A 16,505-nucleotide genomic window follows, 5' to 3' on the forward strand; every position below is an offset into this window, starting at 1 on the left:
CATAGTGTACACACAGTGCTCTGTTACAGCCATAGAGTACACACACAGTGCTCTGCTACAGCCGTAGAGTACACACACAGTGCTCTGATACAGCCATAGTGTACACACAGTGCTCTGCTACAGCCATAGAGTACACACAGTGCTCTGCTACAGCCATAGTGTACACACAGTGCTCTGCTACAGCCATAGAGTATACACACAGTGCTCTGCTACAGCCATAGAGTACACACAGTGCTCTGCTACAGCCATAGTGTACACACAGTGCTCTGCTACAGCCATAGAGTACACACAGTGCTCTGCTACAGCCATAGAGTATACACACAGTGCTCTGCTACAGCCATAGAGTACACACAGTGCTCTGCTACAGCCATAGTGTACACACAGTGCTCTGCTACAGCCATAGAGTACACACAGTGCTCTGCTACAGCCATAGAGTACACACACAGTGCTCTGCTACAGCCATAGAGTACACACAGTGCTCTGCTACAGCCGTAGAGTACACACACAGTGCTCTGATACAGCCATAGTGTACACACAGTGCTCTGCTACAGCCATAGAGTACACACAGTGCTCTGCTACAGCCATAGAGTACACACACAGTGCTCTGCTACAGCCATAGTGTACACACAGTGCTCTGCTACAGCCATAGTGTACACACACAGTGCTCTGCTACAGCCATAGAGTACACACACAGTGCTCTGCTACAGCCATAGAGTACACACACAGTGCTCTGCTACAGCCATAGTGTACATACAGTGCTCTGCTACAGCCATAGTGTACACACAGTGCTCTGCTACAGCCATAGAGTACACACAGTGCTCTGCTACAGCCATAGAGTACACACAGTGCTCTGCTACAGCCATAGTGTACGCACAGTGCTCTGCTACAGCCATAGAGTACACACAGTGCTCTGCTACAGCCATAGAGTACACACACAGTGCTCTGCTACAGCCATAGTGTACACACAGTGCTCTGCTACAGCCATAGTGTACACACAGTGCTCTGCTACAGCCATAGAGTACACACAGTGCTCTTCTACAGCCATAGAGTACATACAGTGCTCTGCTACAGCCATAGAGTACACACAGTGCTCTGCTACAGCCATAGAGTACACACACAGTGCTCTGCTACAGCCATAGAGTACACACAGTGCTCTGCTACAGCCATAGTGTACACACAGTGCTCTGCTACAGCCATAAAGTACACACAGTGCTCTGCTACAGCCATAGAGTACACACACAGTGCTCTGCTACAGCCATAGAGTACACACAGTTCTCTGCTACAGCCATAGAGTACCCACACAGTGCTCTGATACAGCCATAGTGTACACACAGTGCTCTGCTACAGCCATAGAGTACACACAGTGCTCTGCTACAGCCATAGAGTACACACACAGTGCTCTGCTACAGCCATAGTGTACACACAGTGCTCTGCTACAGCCATAGTGTACACACACAGTGCTCTGCTACAGCCATAGAGTACACACAGTGCTCTGCTACAGCCATAGAGTACACACAGTGCTCTGCTACAGCCATAGTGTACGCACAGTGCTCTGCTACAGCCATAGAGTACACACAGTGCTCTGCTACAGCCATAGAGTACACACACAGTGCTCTGCTACAGCCATAGTGTACACACAGTGCTCTGCTACAGCCATAGTGTACACACAGTGCTCTGCTACAGCCATAGAGTACACACAGTGCTCTTCTACAGCCATAGAGTACACACAGTGCTCTGCTACAGCCATAGAGTACACACAGTGCTCTGCTACAGCCATAGAGTACACACACAGTGCTCTGCTACAGCCATAGAGTACACACAGTGCTCTGCTACAGCCATAGTGTACACACAGTGCTCTGCTACAGCCATAAAGTACACACAGTGCTCTGCTACAGCCATAGAGTACACACACAGTGCTCTGCTACAGCCATAGAGTACACACAGTGCTCTGCTACAGCCATAGAGTACCCACACAGTGCTCTGATACAGCCATAGTGTACACACAGTGCTCTGCTACAGCCATAGAGTACACACAGTGCTCTGCTACAGCCATAGAGTACACACACAGTGCTCTGCTACAGCCATAGTGTACACACAGTGCTCTGCTACAGCCATAGTGTACACACACAGTGCTCTGCTACAGCCATAGAGTACACACACAGTGCTCTGCTACAGCCATAGAGTACACACACAGTGCTCTGCTACAGCCATAGAGTACACACAGTGCTCTGCTACAGCCATAGAGTACACACACAGTGCTCTGCTACAGCCATACAGTACACACAGTGCTCTGCTACAGCCATAGAGTACACACAGTGCTCTGCTACAGCCATAGAGTACACACACAGTGCTCTGCTACAGCCATAGTGTACACACAGTGCTCTGCTACAGCCATAGAGTACACACAGTGCTCTGCTATAGCCATAGAGTACACACAGTGCTCTGCTACAGCCATAGAGTACACACAGTGCTCTGCTACAGCCATAGAGTACACACAGTGCTCTGCTACAGCCATAGTGTACACACAGTGCTCTGCTACAGCCATAGAGTACACACACAGTGCTCTGCTACAGCCATAGAGTACACACACAGTGCTCTGCTACAGCCATAGAGTACACACAGTGCTCTGCTACAGCCATAGAGTACACACAGTGCTCTGCTACAGCCATAGTGTACATACAGTGCTCTGCTACAGCCATAGTGTACACACAGTGCTATGCTACAGCCATAGAGTAAACACAGTGCTCTGTTACAGCCATAGAGTACACACAGTGCTCTGCTACAGCCATAGTGTACACACAGTGCTCTGCTGCAGCCATAGTGTACATACAGTGCTCTGCTACAGCCATAGTGTACATACAGTGCTCTGCTACAGCCATAATGTACACACACAGTGCTCTGCTACAGCCATAGTGTACACACAGTGCTCTGCTATAGCCATAGTGTACATACAGTGCTCTGCTACAGCCATAGAGTACACACACAGTGCTCTGCTACAGCCATAGTGTACACACAGTGCTCTGCTACAGCCATAGAGTACACACAGTGCTCTGCTACATCCATAGTGTACACACAGTGCTCTGCTACAGCCATAGAGTACACACAGTGCTCTGCTACAGCCATAGAGTACACACACAGTGCTCTGCTACAGCCATAGAGTACACACAGTGCTCTGCTACAGCCATAGAGTACACACACAGTGCTCTGCTACAGCCATAGTGTACACACAGTGCTCTGCTACAGCCATAGAGTGCACACAGTGCTCTGCTACAGCCATAGAGTACACACACAGTGCTCTGCTACAGCCATAGTGTACACACAGTGCTCTGCTACAGCCATAGTGTACACACACAGTGCTCTGCTACAGCCATAGAGTACACACACAGTGCTCTGCTACAGCCATAGAGTACACACACAGTGCTCTGCTACAGCCATAGTGTACATACAGTGCTCTGCTACAGCCATAGTGTACACACAGTGCTCTTCTACAGCCATAAAGTACACACAGTGCTCTGCTACAGCCATAGAGTACACACACAGTGCTCTGCTACAGCCATACAGTACACACAGTCCTCTGCTACAGCCATAGAATACACACAGTGCTCTGCTACAGCCATAGAGTACACACAGTGCTCTGCTACAGCCATAGAGTACACACAGTGCTCTGCTACAGCCATAGAGTACACACAGTGCTCTGCTACAGCCATAGAGTACAAACAGTGCTCTGCTACAGCCATAGAGTACACACACAGTGCTCTGCTACAGCCATAGTGTACACACAGTGCTCTGCTACAGCCATAGTGTACACACACAGTGCTCTGCTACAGCCATAAAGTACACACACAGTGCTCTTCTACAGCCATAGAGTACACACACAGTGCTCTGCTACAGCCATAGTGTACATACAGTGTTCTGCTACAGCCATAGTGTACACACAGTGCTCTGCTACAGCAATAGAGTACACACAGTGCTCTGCTACAGCCATAGAGTACACACACAGTGCTCTGCTACAGCCATACAGTACACACAGTGCTCTGCTACAGCCATAGAGTACACACAGTGCTCTGCTACAGCCATAGAGTACACACACAGTGCTCTGCTACAGCCATAGTGTACACACAGTGCTCTGCTACAGCCATAGAGTACACACAGTGCTCTGCTACAGCCATAGAGTACACACAGTGCTCTGCTACAGCCATAGAGTACACACAGTGCTCTGCTACAGCCATAGAGTACACACAGTGCTCTGCTACAGCCATAGTGTACACACAGTGCTCTGCTACAGCCATAGAGTACACACACAGTGCTCTGCTACAGCCATAGAGTACACACAGTGCTCTGCTACAGCCATAGAGCACACACAGTGCTCTGCTACAGCCATAGAGTACACACAGTGCTCTGCTACAGCCATAGTGTACACACAGTGCTCTGCTACAGCCATAGAGTAAACACACAGTGCTCTGCTACAGCCATAGAGTACACACAGTGCTCTGCTACAGCCATAGTGTACACACAGTGCTCTGCTACAACCATAGTGTACATACAGTGCTCTGCTACAGCCATAGTGTACATACAGTGCTCTGCTACAGCCATAGTGTACACACAGTGCTCTGCTACAGCCATAGAGTAAACACACAGTGCTCTGCTACAGCCATAGAGTACACACAGTGCTCTGCTACAGCCATAGTGTACACACAGTGCTCTGCTGCAGCCATAGTGTACATACAGTGCTCTGCTACAGCCATAGTGTACATACAGTGCTCTGCTACAGCCATAGTGTACACACACAGTGCTCTGCTACAGCCATAGAGTACACACAGTGCTCTGCTACAGCCATAGTGTACACACAGTGCTCTGCTACAGCCATAGTGTACATACAGTGCTCTGCTACAGCCATAGTGTACACACAGTGCTCTGCTACAGCCATAGTGTACACACAGTGCTCTACTACAGCCATAGAGTACACACAGTGCTTTGCTACAGCCATAGTGTACACACAGTGCTCTGCTATAGCCATAGTGTACATACAGTGCTCTGCTACAGCCATAGAGTACACACACAGTGCTCTGCTACAGCCATAGTGTACACACAGTGCTCTGCTACAGCCATAGTGTACACACACAGTGCTCTGCTACAGCCATAGAGTACACACAGTGCTCTGCTACAGCCATAGAGTACACACACAGTGCTCTGCTACAGCCATAGTGTACATACAGTGCTCTCCTACAGCCATAGTGTACACACAGTGCTCTGCTACAGCCATAGAGTACACACAGTGCTCTGCTACAGCCATAGTGTACACACAGTGCTCTGCTGCAGCCATAGTGTACATACAGTGCTCTGCTACAGCCATAGTGTACATACAGTGCTCTGCTACAGCCATAGTGTACACACACAGTGCTCTGCTACAGCCATAGAGTACACACAGTGCTCTGCTACAGCCATAGTGTACACACAGTGCTCTGCTACAGCCATAGTGTACATACAGTGCTCTGCTACAGCCATAGTGTACACACAGTGCTCTGCTACAGCCATAGTGTACACACAGTGCTCTGCTACAGCCATAGAGTACACACACAGTGCTCTGCTACAGCCATAGAGTACACACAGTGCTTTGCTACAGCCATAGTGTACACACAGTGCTCTACTATAGCCATAGTGTACATACAGTGCTCTGCTACAGCCATAGAGTACACACACAGTGCTCTGCTACAGCCATAGAGTACACACACAGTGCTCTGCTACAGCCATAGTGTACATACAGTGCTCTGCTACAGCCATAGTGTACACACAGTGCTCTGCTACAGCCATAGAGTACACACAGTGCTCTGCTACAGCCATAGTGTACACACAGTGCTCTGCTGCAGCCATAGTGTACATACAGTGCTCTGCTACAGCCATAGTGTACACACACAGTGCTCTGCTACAGCCATAGAGTACACACAGTGCTCTGCTACAGCCATAGTGTACACACAGTGCTCTGCTACAGCCATAGTGTACATACAGTGCTCTGCTACAGCCATAGTGTACACACAGTGCTCTGCTACAGCCATAGTGTACACACAGTGCTCTGCTACAGCCATAGAGTACACACACAGTGCTCTGCTACAGCCATAGAGTACATACAGTGCTTTGCTACAGCCATAGTGTACACACAGTGCTCTACTATAGCCATAGTGTACATACAGTGCTCTGCTACAGCCATAGAGTACACACACAGTGCTCTGCTACAGCCATAGAGTACACACACAGTGCTATGCTACAGCCATAGTGTACACACAGTGCTCTGCTACAGCCATAGAGTACACACAGTGCTCTGCTACAGCCATAGTGTACACACAGTGCTCTGCTACAGCCATAGAGTACACACAGTGCTCTGCTACAGCCATAGTGTACACACAGTGCTCTGCTACAGCCATAGTGTACACACACAGCTCTGCTACAGCCATAGAGTACACACACAGCTCTGCTACAGCCATAGTGCACACACACAGCTCTGCTACAGCCATAGTAGCTGATCTTGTGACCATCAAAAATTATTTTTAGGGTTTTTTTTAGACCCCCAACCCTGACTTATACTTCTCACCACTTTGTCTTTGACTTGTGTTGAGATCTCTTCGGTCTTCATGGTGTTGTTTGGAGATCTCCTTTGGTCTTCATGGTGTTGTTTGGAGATCTCCTCGGTCTTCATGGTGTTGTTTGGAGAACTCCTCGGTCTTCATGGTGTTGTTTGGAGAACTCTTCGGTCTTCATGGTGTTGTTTGGAGATCTCCTTTGGTCTTCATGGTGTTGTTTGGAGATCTCCTCGTACTTCATGGTGTTGTTTGGAGAACTCCTCGGTCTTCATGGTGTTGTTTGGAGAGCTCCTCGGTTTCATGGTGTTGTTTGGAGAACTCCTCGTACTTCATGGTGTTGTTTGGAGAGCTCCTCGGTCTTCATGGTGTTGTTTGGAGATCTCCTGGGTCTTCATGGTGTTGTTTGGAGATCTCCTTTGGTCTTCATGGTGTTGTTTGGAGATCTCCTCGGTCTTCATGGTGTTGTTTGTAGATCTCCTTGGTCTTCATGGTGTTGTTTGGAGATCTCCTTGGTCTTCATGGTGTTGTTTGGAGATCTCCTGGGTCTTCATGGTGTTGTTTGGAGATCTCCTCGGTCTTCATGGTGTTGTTTGGAGATCTCCTCGGTCTTCATGGTGTTGTTTGGAGAGCTCCTCGGTCTTCATGGTGTTGTTTGGAGATCTCCTGGGTCTTCATGGTGTTGTTTGGAGATCTCCTTTGGTCTTCATGGTGTTGTTTGGAGATCTCCTCGGTCTTCACGGTGTTGTTTGGAGAGCTCCTCGGTCTTCATGGTGTTGTTTGGAGAGCTCCTCGGTCTTCATGGTGTTGTTTGGAGAGCTCCTTGGTTTTCATGATGTTGTTTGGAGATCTCCTTTGGTCTTCATGGTGTTGTTTGGAGAGCTCCTCGGTCTTCATGGTGTTGTTTGGAGATCTCCTGGGTCTTCATGGTGTTGTTTGGAGATCTCCTTTGGTCTTCATGGTGTTGTTTGGAGATCTCCTTTGGTCTTCATGGTGTTGTTTGGAGATCTCCTCGGTCTTCATGGTGTTCTTTAGAGGTCTCCTCGGTCTTCACGGTGATGGTTGGAGATCTCCTTGGTCTTCATGGTGTTGTTTGGAGAGCTCCTTGGTCTTCATGGTGTTGTTTGGTGATCTCCTCGGTCTTCATGGTGTTGTTTGGAGATCTCCTTGGTCTTCATGGTGTTGTTTGGAGAGCTCCTTGGTCTTCATGGTGTTGTTTGGTGATCTCGGTCTTCATGGTGTTGTTTGGAGATCTCCTTGGTCTTCATGGTGTTGTTTGGTGATCTCCTTGGTCTTCATGGTGTTGTTTGGTGATCTCCTCGGTCTTCATGGTGTTGTTTGGAGATCTCCTCGGTCTTCATGGTGTTGTTTGGAGAGCTCCTTGGTTTTCATGGTGTTGTTTGGAGATCTCCTCTGTCTTCATGGTGTTGTTTGGAGATCTCCTTGGTCTTCATGGTGTTGTTTGGAGAGCTCCTCAGTCTTCATGGTGTTGTTTGGTGATCTCCTTGGTCTTCATGGTGTTGTTTGGTGATCTCCTTGGTCTTCATGGTGTTGTTTGGAGATCTCCTCGGTCTTCATGGTGTTGTTTGGAGAGCTCCTTGGTCTTCATGGTGTTGTTTGGAGATCTCCTTGGTCTTCATGGTGTTGTTTGGTGATCTCCTTGCTCTTCATGGTGTTGTTTGGTGATCTCCTCGGTCTTCATGGTGTTGTTTGGAGATCTCCTCGGTCTTCATGGTGTTGTTTGGAGAGCTCCTTGGTTTTCATGGTGTTGTTTGGAGATCTCCTCTGTCTTCATGGTGCTGTTTGGAGATCTCCTCTGTCTTCATGGTGTTGTTTGGAGATCTCCTTGGTCTTCATGGTGATGGTTGGAGATCTCCTTGGTTTTCATGGTGTCGTTTGGTGATCTCCTCGGTCTTCATGGTGTCTTTTGGAGATCTCCTCGGTCTTCATGGTGTTGTTTGGAGAGCTCCTTGGTCTTCATGGTGTTGTTTGGATATTTCCTCTGTCTTCATGGTGCTGTTTGGAGAGCTCCTTGGTCTTCATGGTGTTGTTTGGAGATCTCCTTGGTCTTCATGGTGTTGTTTGGAGAGCTCCTTGGTCTTCATGGTGTTGTTTGGAGATCTCCTTGGTCTTCATGGTGTCGTTTGGAGATCTCCTTGGTCTTCATGGTGTCGTTTGGTGATCTCCTCGGTCTTCATGGTGTTGTTTGGAGATCTCCTCGGTCTTCATGGTGTTGTTTGCAGAGCTCCTTGGTCTTCATGGTGTTGTTTGGAGATCTCCTTGGTCTTCATGGTGTTGTTTGGAGATCTCCTTGGTCTTCATGGTGTTGTTTGGAGATCTCCTTGGTCTTCATGGTGTTGTTTGGAGATCTCCTTGGTCTTCATGGTGCTGTTTGGAGATCTCCTTGGTCTTCATGGTGATGGTTGGAGATCTCCTTGGTCTTCATGGTGTTGTTTGGAGAGCTCCTCGGTCTTCATGGTGTCGTTTGGTGATCTCCTTGGTCTTCATGGTGCTGTTTGGAGATCTCCTTGGTCTTCATGGTGTTGTTTGGAGACCTCCTCGGTCTTCATGGTGCTGTTTGGAGATCTCCTTGGTCTTCATGGTGTTGTTTGGATATCTACTCTGTCTTCATGGTGCTGTTTGGAGATCTCCTTGGTCTTCATGGTGTTGTTTGGATATCTCCTCTGTCTTCATGGTGTTGTTTGGAGATCTCCTTGGTCTTCATGGTGTTGTTTGGAGATCTCCTTGGTCTTCATGGTGTTGTTTGGAGAGCTCCTTGGTCTTCATGGTGTTGTTTGGAGATCTCCTTGGTCTTCATGGTGTCGTTTGGAGATCTCCTTGGTCTTCATGGTGTCGTTTGGTGATCTCCTCGGTCTTCATGGTGTTGTTTGGAGATCTCCTCGGTCTTCATGGTGTTGTTTGGAGAGCTCCTTGGTCTTCATGGTGTTGTTTGGAGATCTCCTTGGTCTTCATGGTGTTGTTTGGAGATCTCCTTGGTCTTCATGGTGTTGTTTGGATATCTCATCTGTCTTCATGGTGCTGTTTGGAGATCTCCTCGGTCTTCATGGTGATGGTTGGAGATCTCCTTGGTCTTCATGGTGATGGTTGGAGATCTCCTCGGTCTTCATGGTGTTGTTTGGAGAGCTCCTTGGTCTTCATGGTGCTGTTTGGAGATCTCCTTGGTCTTCATGGTGTTGTTTGGAGAGCTCATCGGTCTTCATGGTGCTGTTTGGAGATCTCCTTGGTCTTCATGGTGTTGTTTGGAGAGCTCCTCGGTCTTCATGGTGCTGTTTGGAGATCTCCTCGGTCTTCATGGTGCTGTTTGGAGATCTCCTCGGTCTTCATGGTGTTGTTTGGAGAGCTCCTCGGTCTTCATGGTGCTGTTTGGAGATCTCCTTGGTCTTCATGGTGTTGTTTGGAGAGCTCCTCGGTCTTCATGGTGCTGTTTGGAGATCTCCTCGGTCTTCATGGTGCTGTTTGGAGATCTCCTCTGTCTTCATGGTGATGGTTGGAGATCTCCTTGGTCTTCATGGTGTCATTTGGAGATCTCCTCGGTCTTCATGGTGTTATTTGGAGAGCTCCTCCATCTTCATGGTGTTGTTTGGAGATCTGGAGATCTCCTCGGTCTTCATGGTGCTGTTTGGAGATCTCCTCGGTCTTCATGGTGTTGTTTGGAGATCTCCTTGGTCTTCATGGTGTCGTTTGGTGATCTTCTTGGTCTTCATGGTGTTGTTTGGAGATCTCCTTGGTCTTCATGGTGTTGTATGGTGATCTCCTTGGTCTTCATGGTGTCGTTTGGTGATCTCCTCGGTCTTCATGGTGTCGTTTGGAGATCTCCTCGGTCTTCATGGTGTTGTTTGGAGATCTCCTTGGTCTTCATGGTGTTGTTTGGAGATCTCCTTGGTCTTCATGGTGTTGTTTGGTTAGTGGTGCCTCTTGTTTAATGCTGTTGCAATCTCTGTGGCCTTCCAGAAAAGGTGTGTATAAGCTGACAGACCTGGGGACACGTAGATTGCACACTGGTGGACTTCCTCTCACTAAGCATGTGACTGAAGGGAATTTCTTGTGCCAGAAATGTTAAGGGGTTTCATAGCAAAAGGGGTTAATACATATGCACATGGCAATTTTTAGTTCTTTGATGACATAAACTTAATTTTTGGCTGTATTTTTCTCTTATTATACAGTGCTGATGCCTCTCACACAAATCGGAATACAAGAATATTTAAACACAGCTTGTCATGTAACAAAATAGGTAAAAAAAAAAAAATCCCAAAGGGGGTGAATACTTTTGCAAGCCACTGTACATAGAACATAAATGAGTTTAGTTTTCTTTGCAGTCATGCCGCCCCTGGTTTTGCAGAGAATGTCTCTGATCTGGTAGGTGCTCTCCGCACTGAGGACCTGTCAGCAGTGGCTGCCCTATGGCGCTGTTCACACACTCCCGAGTGACCGGCTGCTTACACTCCCGAGTGACCGGCTGCTTACACTCCCGAGTGACCGGCTGCTTACACTCCCGAGTGACCGGCTGCTTACACTCCCGAGTGACCGGCTGCTTACACTCCCGAGTGACCGGCTGCTTACACTCCCGAGTGACCGGCTGCTTACACTCCCGAGTGACCGGCTGCTTACACTCCCGAGTGACCGGCTGCTTACACTCCCGAGTGACCGGCTGCTTACACTCCCGAGTGACCGGCTGCTTACACTCCCGAGTGACCGGTTGCTTACACTCCCGAGTGACCGGCTGCTTACACTCCCGAATGACCAGCTGCTTACCCTTCCGAATGACCGGTTGCTTACACTCCCGAGTGACCGGCTGCTTACACTCCTGAGTGACCGGCTATTTACACGCTCGAGTGACCGGCTGCTTACACTCCCGAGTGACCGGTTGCTTACACTCCCGACTGACCGGCTGCTTACACTCCCGACTGACCGGCTGCTTACACTCCCGAGTGACCGGCTGCTTACACTCCCGAGTGACCGGCTGCTTACACTCCCGAGTGACCGGCTGCTTACACTCTTGAGTGACCGGCTGCTTACACTCTCGAGTGACCGGCTGCTTACACTCTCGAGTGACCGGCTGCTTACACTCCCGAGTGACCGGTTGCTTACACTCCTGAGTGATCGGCTGCTTACACTCCCGAGTGACCGGTTGCTTACACTCCCGAGTGACCGGTTGCTTACACTCCTGAGTGACCGACTATTTACACTCTCGAGTGACCGGCTGCTTACACTCCCGAGTGACCGGTTGCTTACACTCCCGACTGACCGGCTGCTTACACTCCCGAGTGACCGGCTGCTTACACTCCCGAGTGACCGGCTGCTTACACTCCCGAGTGACCGGCTGCTTACACTCTCGAGTGACCGGCTGCTTACACTCTCGAGTGACCGGCTGCTTACACTCCCGAGTGACCGGTTGCTTACACTCCCGAGTGACCTGCTGCTTACACTCCCGAGTGACCGGTTGCTTACACTCCCGAGTGACCGGTTGCTTACACTCCCGAGTGACCGGTTGCTTACACTCCCGAGTGACCGGCTGCTTACACTCCCGAGTGACCGGTTGCTTACACTCCCGAGTGACCTGCTGCTTACACTCCCGAGTGACCGGTTGCTTACACTCCCGAGTGACCGGTTGCTTACACTCCCGAGTGACCGGTTGCTTACACTCCCGAGTGACCGGCTGCTTACACTCCCGAGTGACCGGCTGCTTACACTCCCGAGTGACCGGCTGCTTACACTCTCGAGTGACCAGCTGCTTACACTCTCGAGTGACCGGCTGCTTACACTCCCGAGTGACCGGCTGCTTACACTCCCGAGTGACCGGCTGCTTACACTCCCGAGTGACCGGCTGCTTACACTCTCGAGTGACCGGCTGCTTACACTCCCGAGTGACCGGCTGCTTATACTCCCGAGTGACCGGCTGCTTTCCTTTTGTTGGTTTCTTAGCTATATCATTAAGATAAGGTCCTTGGTACATCCAGGCGCTGCTCCGTCTGTGGCTGTCCCCTCCGTTGACCTGTCAATCAAAGCGACCAGGGCGGGGCCGGTCACAGGAGTGAGTGGAGATTGGTTGCATCATCTTTCTATTGCATTAGCCACTTCTGGTTTCCATGGTTACAGACCACCCCACAATCCAGCACCAGTACTCGTGCTTGCACATTGTAATAAGAAGAGCTGGGTTCTCTGGCAGCCGGGACCACTGCAGTGAAAGCCTAGTCCTTCTTCCAGCAGCGTGTAGCACGGCCACTGCTGCTGGATTGTAGTATGGTCTGTAACCATGGAAACGAGCCCAGCCCTTGAGGTGGGCAGTATGGACAATCACAACCCATGAGCCTGCGCCTTGTACTGATGTCCTCTACAGGAGAGAGCCATAAACATGGCCGAACTGTTCACCCATCAATGTGTGTGATCTATAGGTGGGACACGTATAGAAATGCGGCTCTGGGCCATTACATGTGATTATTGTCTGTGCTGCGAGATACTATAGTTCACCTTAATCTGCAGTGAATATTCGCAATGGCTACACGGTGAATTGTTAAAGATTGTATTGTGTCTTCTCCATGAATCTCCTCCTGTTATTCCTCAGACGAGTGTATAATGAATAGAGGATCTCGTGCAGACAGTGACGAGGGGAGAAATAAGGATTGTTACGTGTAATAATAATCTTCTCCTCACACTTGGCTTTCGGCACAGATCGCTCCTTTGCACAATTCCAGCTTTGCAGATCTTTGGCATTCTAGGGGTTAATGTGCGGGGGTAATCTGGAGATATTTCGCCCCATGCTTCCCCTCCACAAGTTGGATTGGTGATGGGCACTTTTTGGCACCATACGGTGAAGCTGCTCCCACAACAGCTCTATAGGGTTGAGGTCTGGTGACTGGGATCCTCCATTACAGATAGATACCAGCTGCCGGCTTCTCCCCTAAATAGTTCATGCATAATTTGGAGGTGGCTTTGGGTCATTGTCCTGTTGTAGGATGAAATTGGCTCCAATCAAGCGCTGTCCACAGGGTATGGCATGGCGTTGTAAAATGGAGTGATAGCCTCCTTATTCACAATCCCTTTTACCTTGTACAAATCTCCCACTTTACCAGCACAAAGCAACCCCAGACCATCACATGACCTCCACCATGCTTGACAGAAGGCGTTAGGCAGTCTTCCAGCATCTTTTCAGTAGTTCTGCGTCTCACAAATGTTCTTCTGTGTGATCCAAACACCTCACACTTGGATTCGTCTGTCCATAACACTTTTTTCCAATCTTCCTCTGTCCAATGTCTGTTCTTTTGCTCATATTAATCTTTCCCTTTTATTAGCCAGTCTCAGATATGGCTTTTTCTTGGCCCCTCTGCCCTGAAGGCCAGCATCCCGGAGTCGCCTCTTCACTGTAGACGGTGACACTGGTGTTTTGCGGGTACTGTGTAATGAAGCTGCAGTTGAGGACCTGTGAGGCGTGGATTTCTCACACTAGAGACTGTAATGTGCTTGTCTTGTTGCTCAGTTGTGGAGCGCGGCCTCCACTTCTCTCTACTCTGGTTACAGCCTGTTTGTGCTCTCCTCAGTTGTGCAGCGCGGCCTCCACTTCTCTCTATTCTGGTTACAGCCTGTTTGTGCTCTCCTCAGTTGTGCAGCGCGGCCTCCACTTCTCTCTACTCTGGTTACAGCCTGTTTGTGCTCTCCTCAGTTGTGCAGCGCGGCCTCCACTTCTCTCTACTCTGGTTACAGCCTGTTTGTGCTCTCCTCAGTTGTGCAGCGCGGCCTCCACTTCTCTCTATTCTGGTTACAGCCTGTTTGTGCTCTCCTCTGAAGGGAGTAGTGCACACCGCTGTAGGAAATCTTCAGTTTCTTGGCAATTTCTCTCATGGCATATCCTTCATTTCTAAGAACAAGAATAGACGGTCGAGTTTCACATGAAAGTTCTCTTTTTCTGGCCATTTTGAGAGTTTAATGGATCCAACAAATGTAATGCTCCAGATTCTCAACTGGCTCAAAGGAAGGTCAGTTTTATAGCTTCTCTAATCAGCAAAACTGTTTTCAGCTGTGCTAATATATTTGCACAAGGGTTTTCAAGGGATTTGTAGACATCCATTAGCCTTCTAACACAGTTAGGAAACACAATGTACCATTAGACACTGGAGTGGTGGTTGTTGGAAATGGACCTCTATACACCTATGTAGATATGCATTACACACCAGATGTTTGCAGCTGAATAGTCATTTACCACATAACAATGTATAGAGGGGATTTCTGTGTAATGTAATGTGAGCTTCATTGAGAAAAATAAAGAAATATCTAAGTGACCCCAAACTTCTGAATTGTAGTGTAACTTTGAATTAAAAAAAAACCAAAACCGGAATAAAAAGATAAAGTTTATTAATAATTTATTAAAAACCATCAACGATAACAACCGACAGCTGCTGAGCACCAGGCATAAAAAGATGGGAAAGGATGACCATGAGCTAAAGGGAACCCTGGACTAACCCCAGAGCTCAGCCCTACCTGGGATGAAGGGGATGGCACCCGAAAGAGCTCAGCCCTACCTGGGGACGGAGGAGATGGCACCCCAAAGAGCTCAGCCCTACCTGACAACAGAGGGGATGGCACCCCAAAGAGCTCAGCCCTACCTGGGAACGGAGGAGATGGCACCCGAAAGAGCTCAGCCCTACCTGGGGACGGAGGAGATGGCACCCCAAAGAGCTCAGCCCTACCTGGGGATGGAGGAGATGGCACCCCAAAGAGCTCAGCCCTACCTGACAACAGAGGGGATGGCACCCCAAAGAGCTCAGCCCTACCTGGGGACAGAGGAGATGGCACCCCAAAGAGCTCAGCTCTACCTAACAACAGAGGGGATGGCACCCCAAAAGAGCTCAGCCCTACATAACAACAGAGGAGATGGCGCCCTAAAGTTTATTGGCGCCCCGTTTACTATCCCTATGCCAACCCTACTGGAATAGGAAAAACTCATCTATACAAAATGAATCACCGGATAAATGAGAAAGGTAAATGCTCCGAGTCACTGTATATCCTATAATGGCCAAAATAAGTAGTGGCTCCACTGATCAGTGACTAAACCTATAAAGAATGGGAGTATGAGAGCGAAAAGCAAACAATAACAAATATATATATATAGTCTGTTGTGAATACATTTTCCAGTTTTGGGCTCCCTCTTGTGGTCAGTGCTGGCGGTGCAGTTGACTTATGGAATGAGAGCCAGACACCTGTAGAGGACTGGCAATCAGGTCTTTCAGATTGGGCCTATATAACTGAGTAGTTTTCTCCTGTTACTTGACGGTGCTCAATGAATCTCCTGTGTGCTAAGAACATTCTGAAACCAGCCCTGCTCACAGACAGAACTCCTCTCAGATAAGTTGGTCTTTGTACCTCTGCTTATTGTTTCCACTTTCTTGTAGTTTTTTCTGTTTTGATTCTAATGCTTGATTCCTATTTTCTATGTGTGGAGTTCTTGGTGGAATTGGATCATTCCCTGCTGGGAGTGTCTGTATACTTAGCTCCATGATTCTGCAAGGTATTGTGTTTTGTCATGCTTGGTATTAAATTCAGTCCCTCATCTATGTTAGTCTTTTTGGATCCCAGTAACATCAGAGTACTGATATAGTGGGGGAGAGCCTGTTGTGTGGGCTCAGGGTCTTTCCATATCAGGCATGCTGAGATTTATTAGGGTTTTTACGGCTGCATACAGTGCTCTTTCCTATCCTTTCCTATAAAGATAGTTTGGGCCTCATCTTTGCTGAATCTGTTTTCTAACTTCGTATTGTGTTTTCCTATATCACCGTAGTCTTTACATGTGGGGGGGGCTATCTATATCTTTGGGCATTGCTCCGAGGCAGATTAGCTTTTCTTATATTTCTATCTGTGAGATTATTTAGTTCTCCGGCTGTGTCGAGACGACCAGGTCATCGTAGGCTCGTCCCACGGCTA

The sequence above is a fragment of the Anomaloglossus baeobatrachus genome, unplaced genomic scaffold (genome assembly GCF_048569485.1).
Source record: "Anomaloglossus baeobatrachus isolate aAnoBae1 unplaced genomic scaffold, aAnoBae1.hap1 Scaffold_142, whole genome shotgun sequence".
NCBI classification, from domain to species: Eukaryota; Metazoa; Chordata; class Amphibia; order Anura; family Aromobatidae; genus Anomaloglossus; species Anomaloglossus baeobatrachus.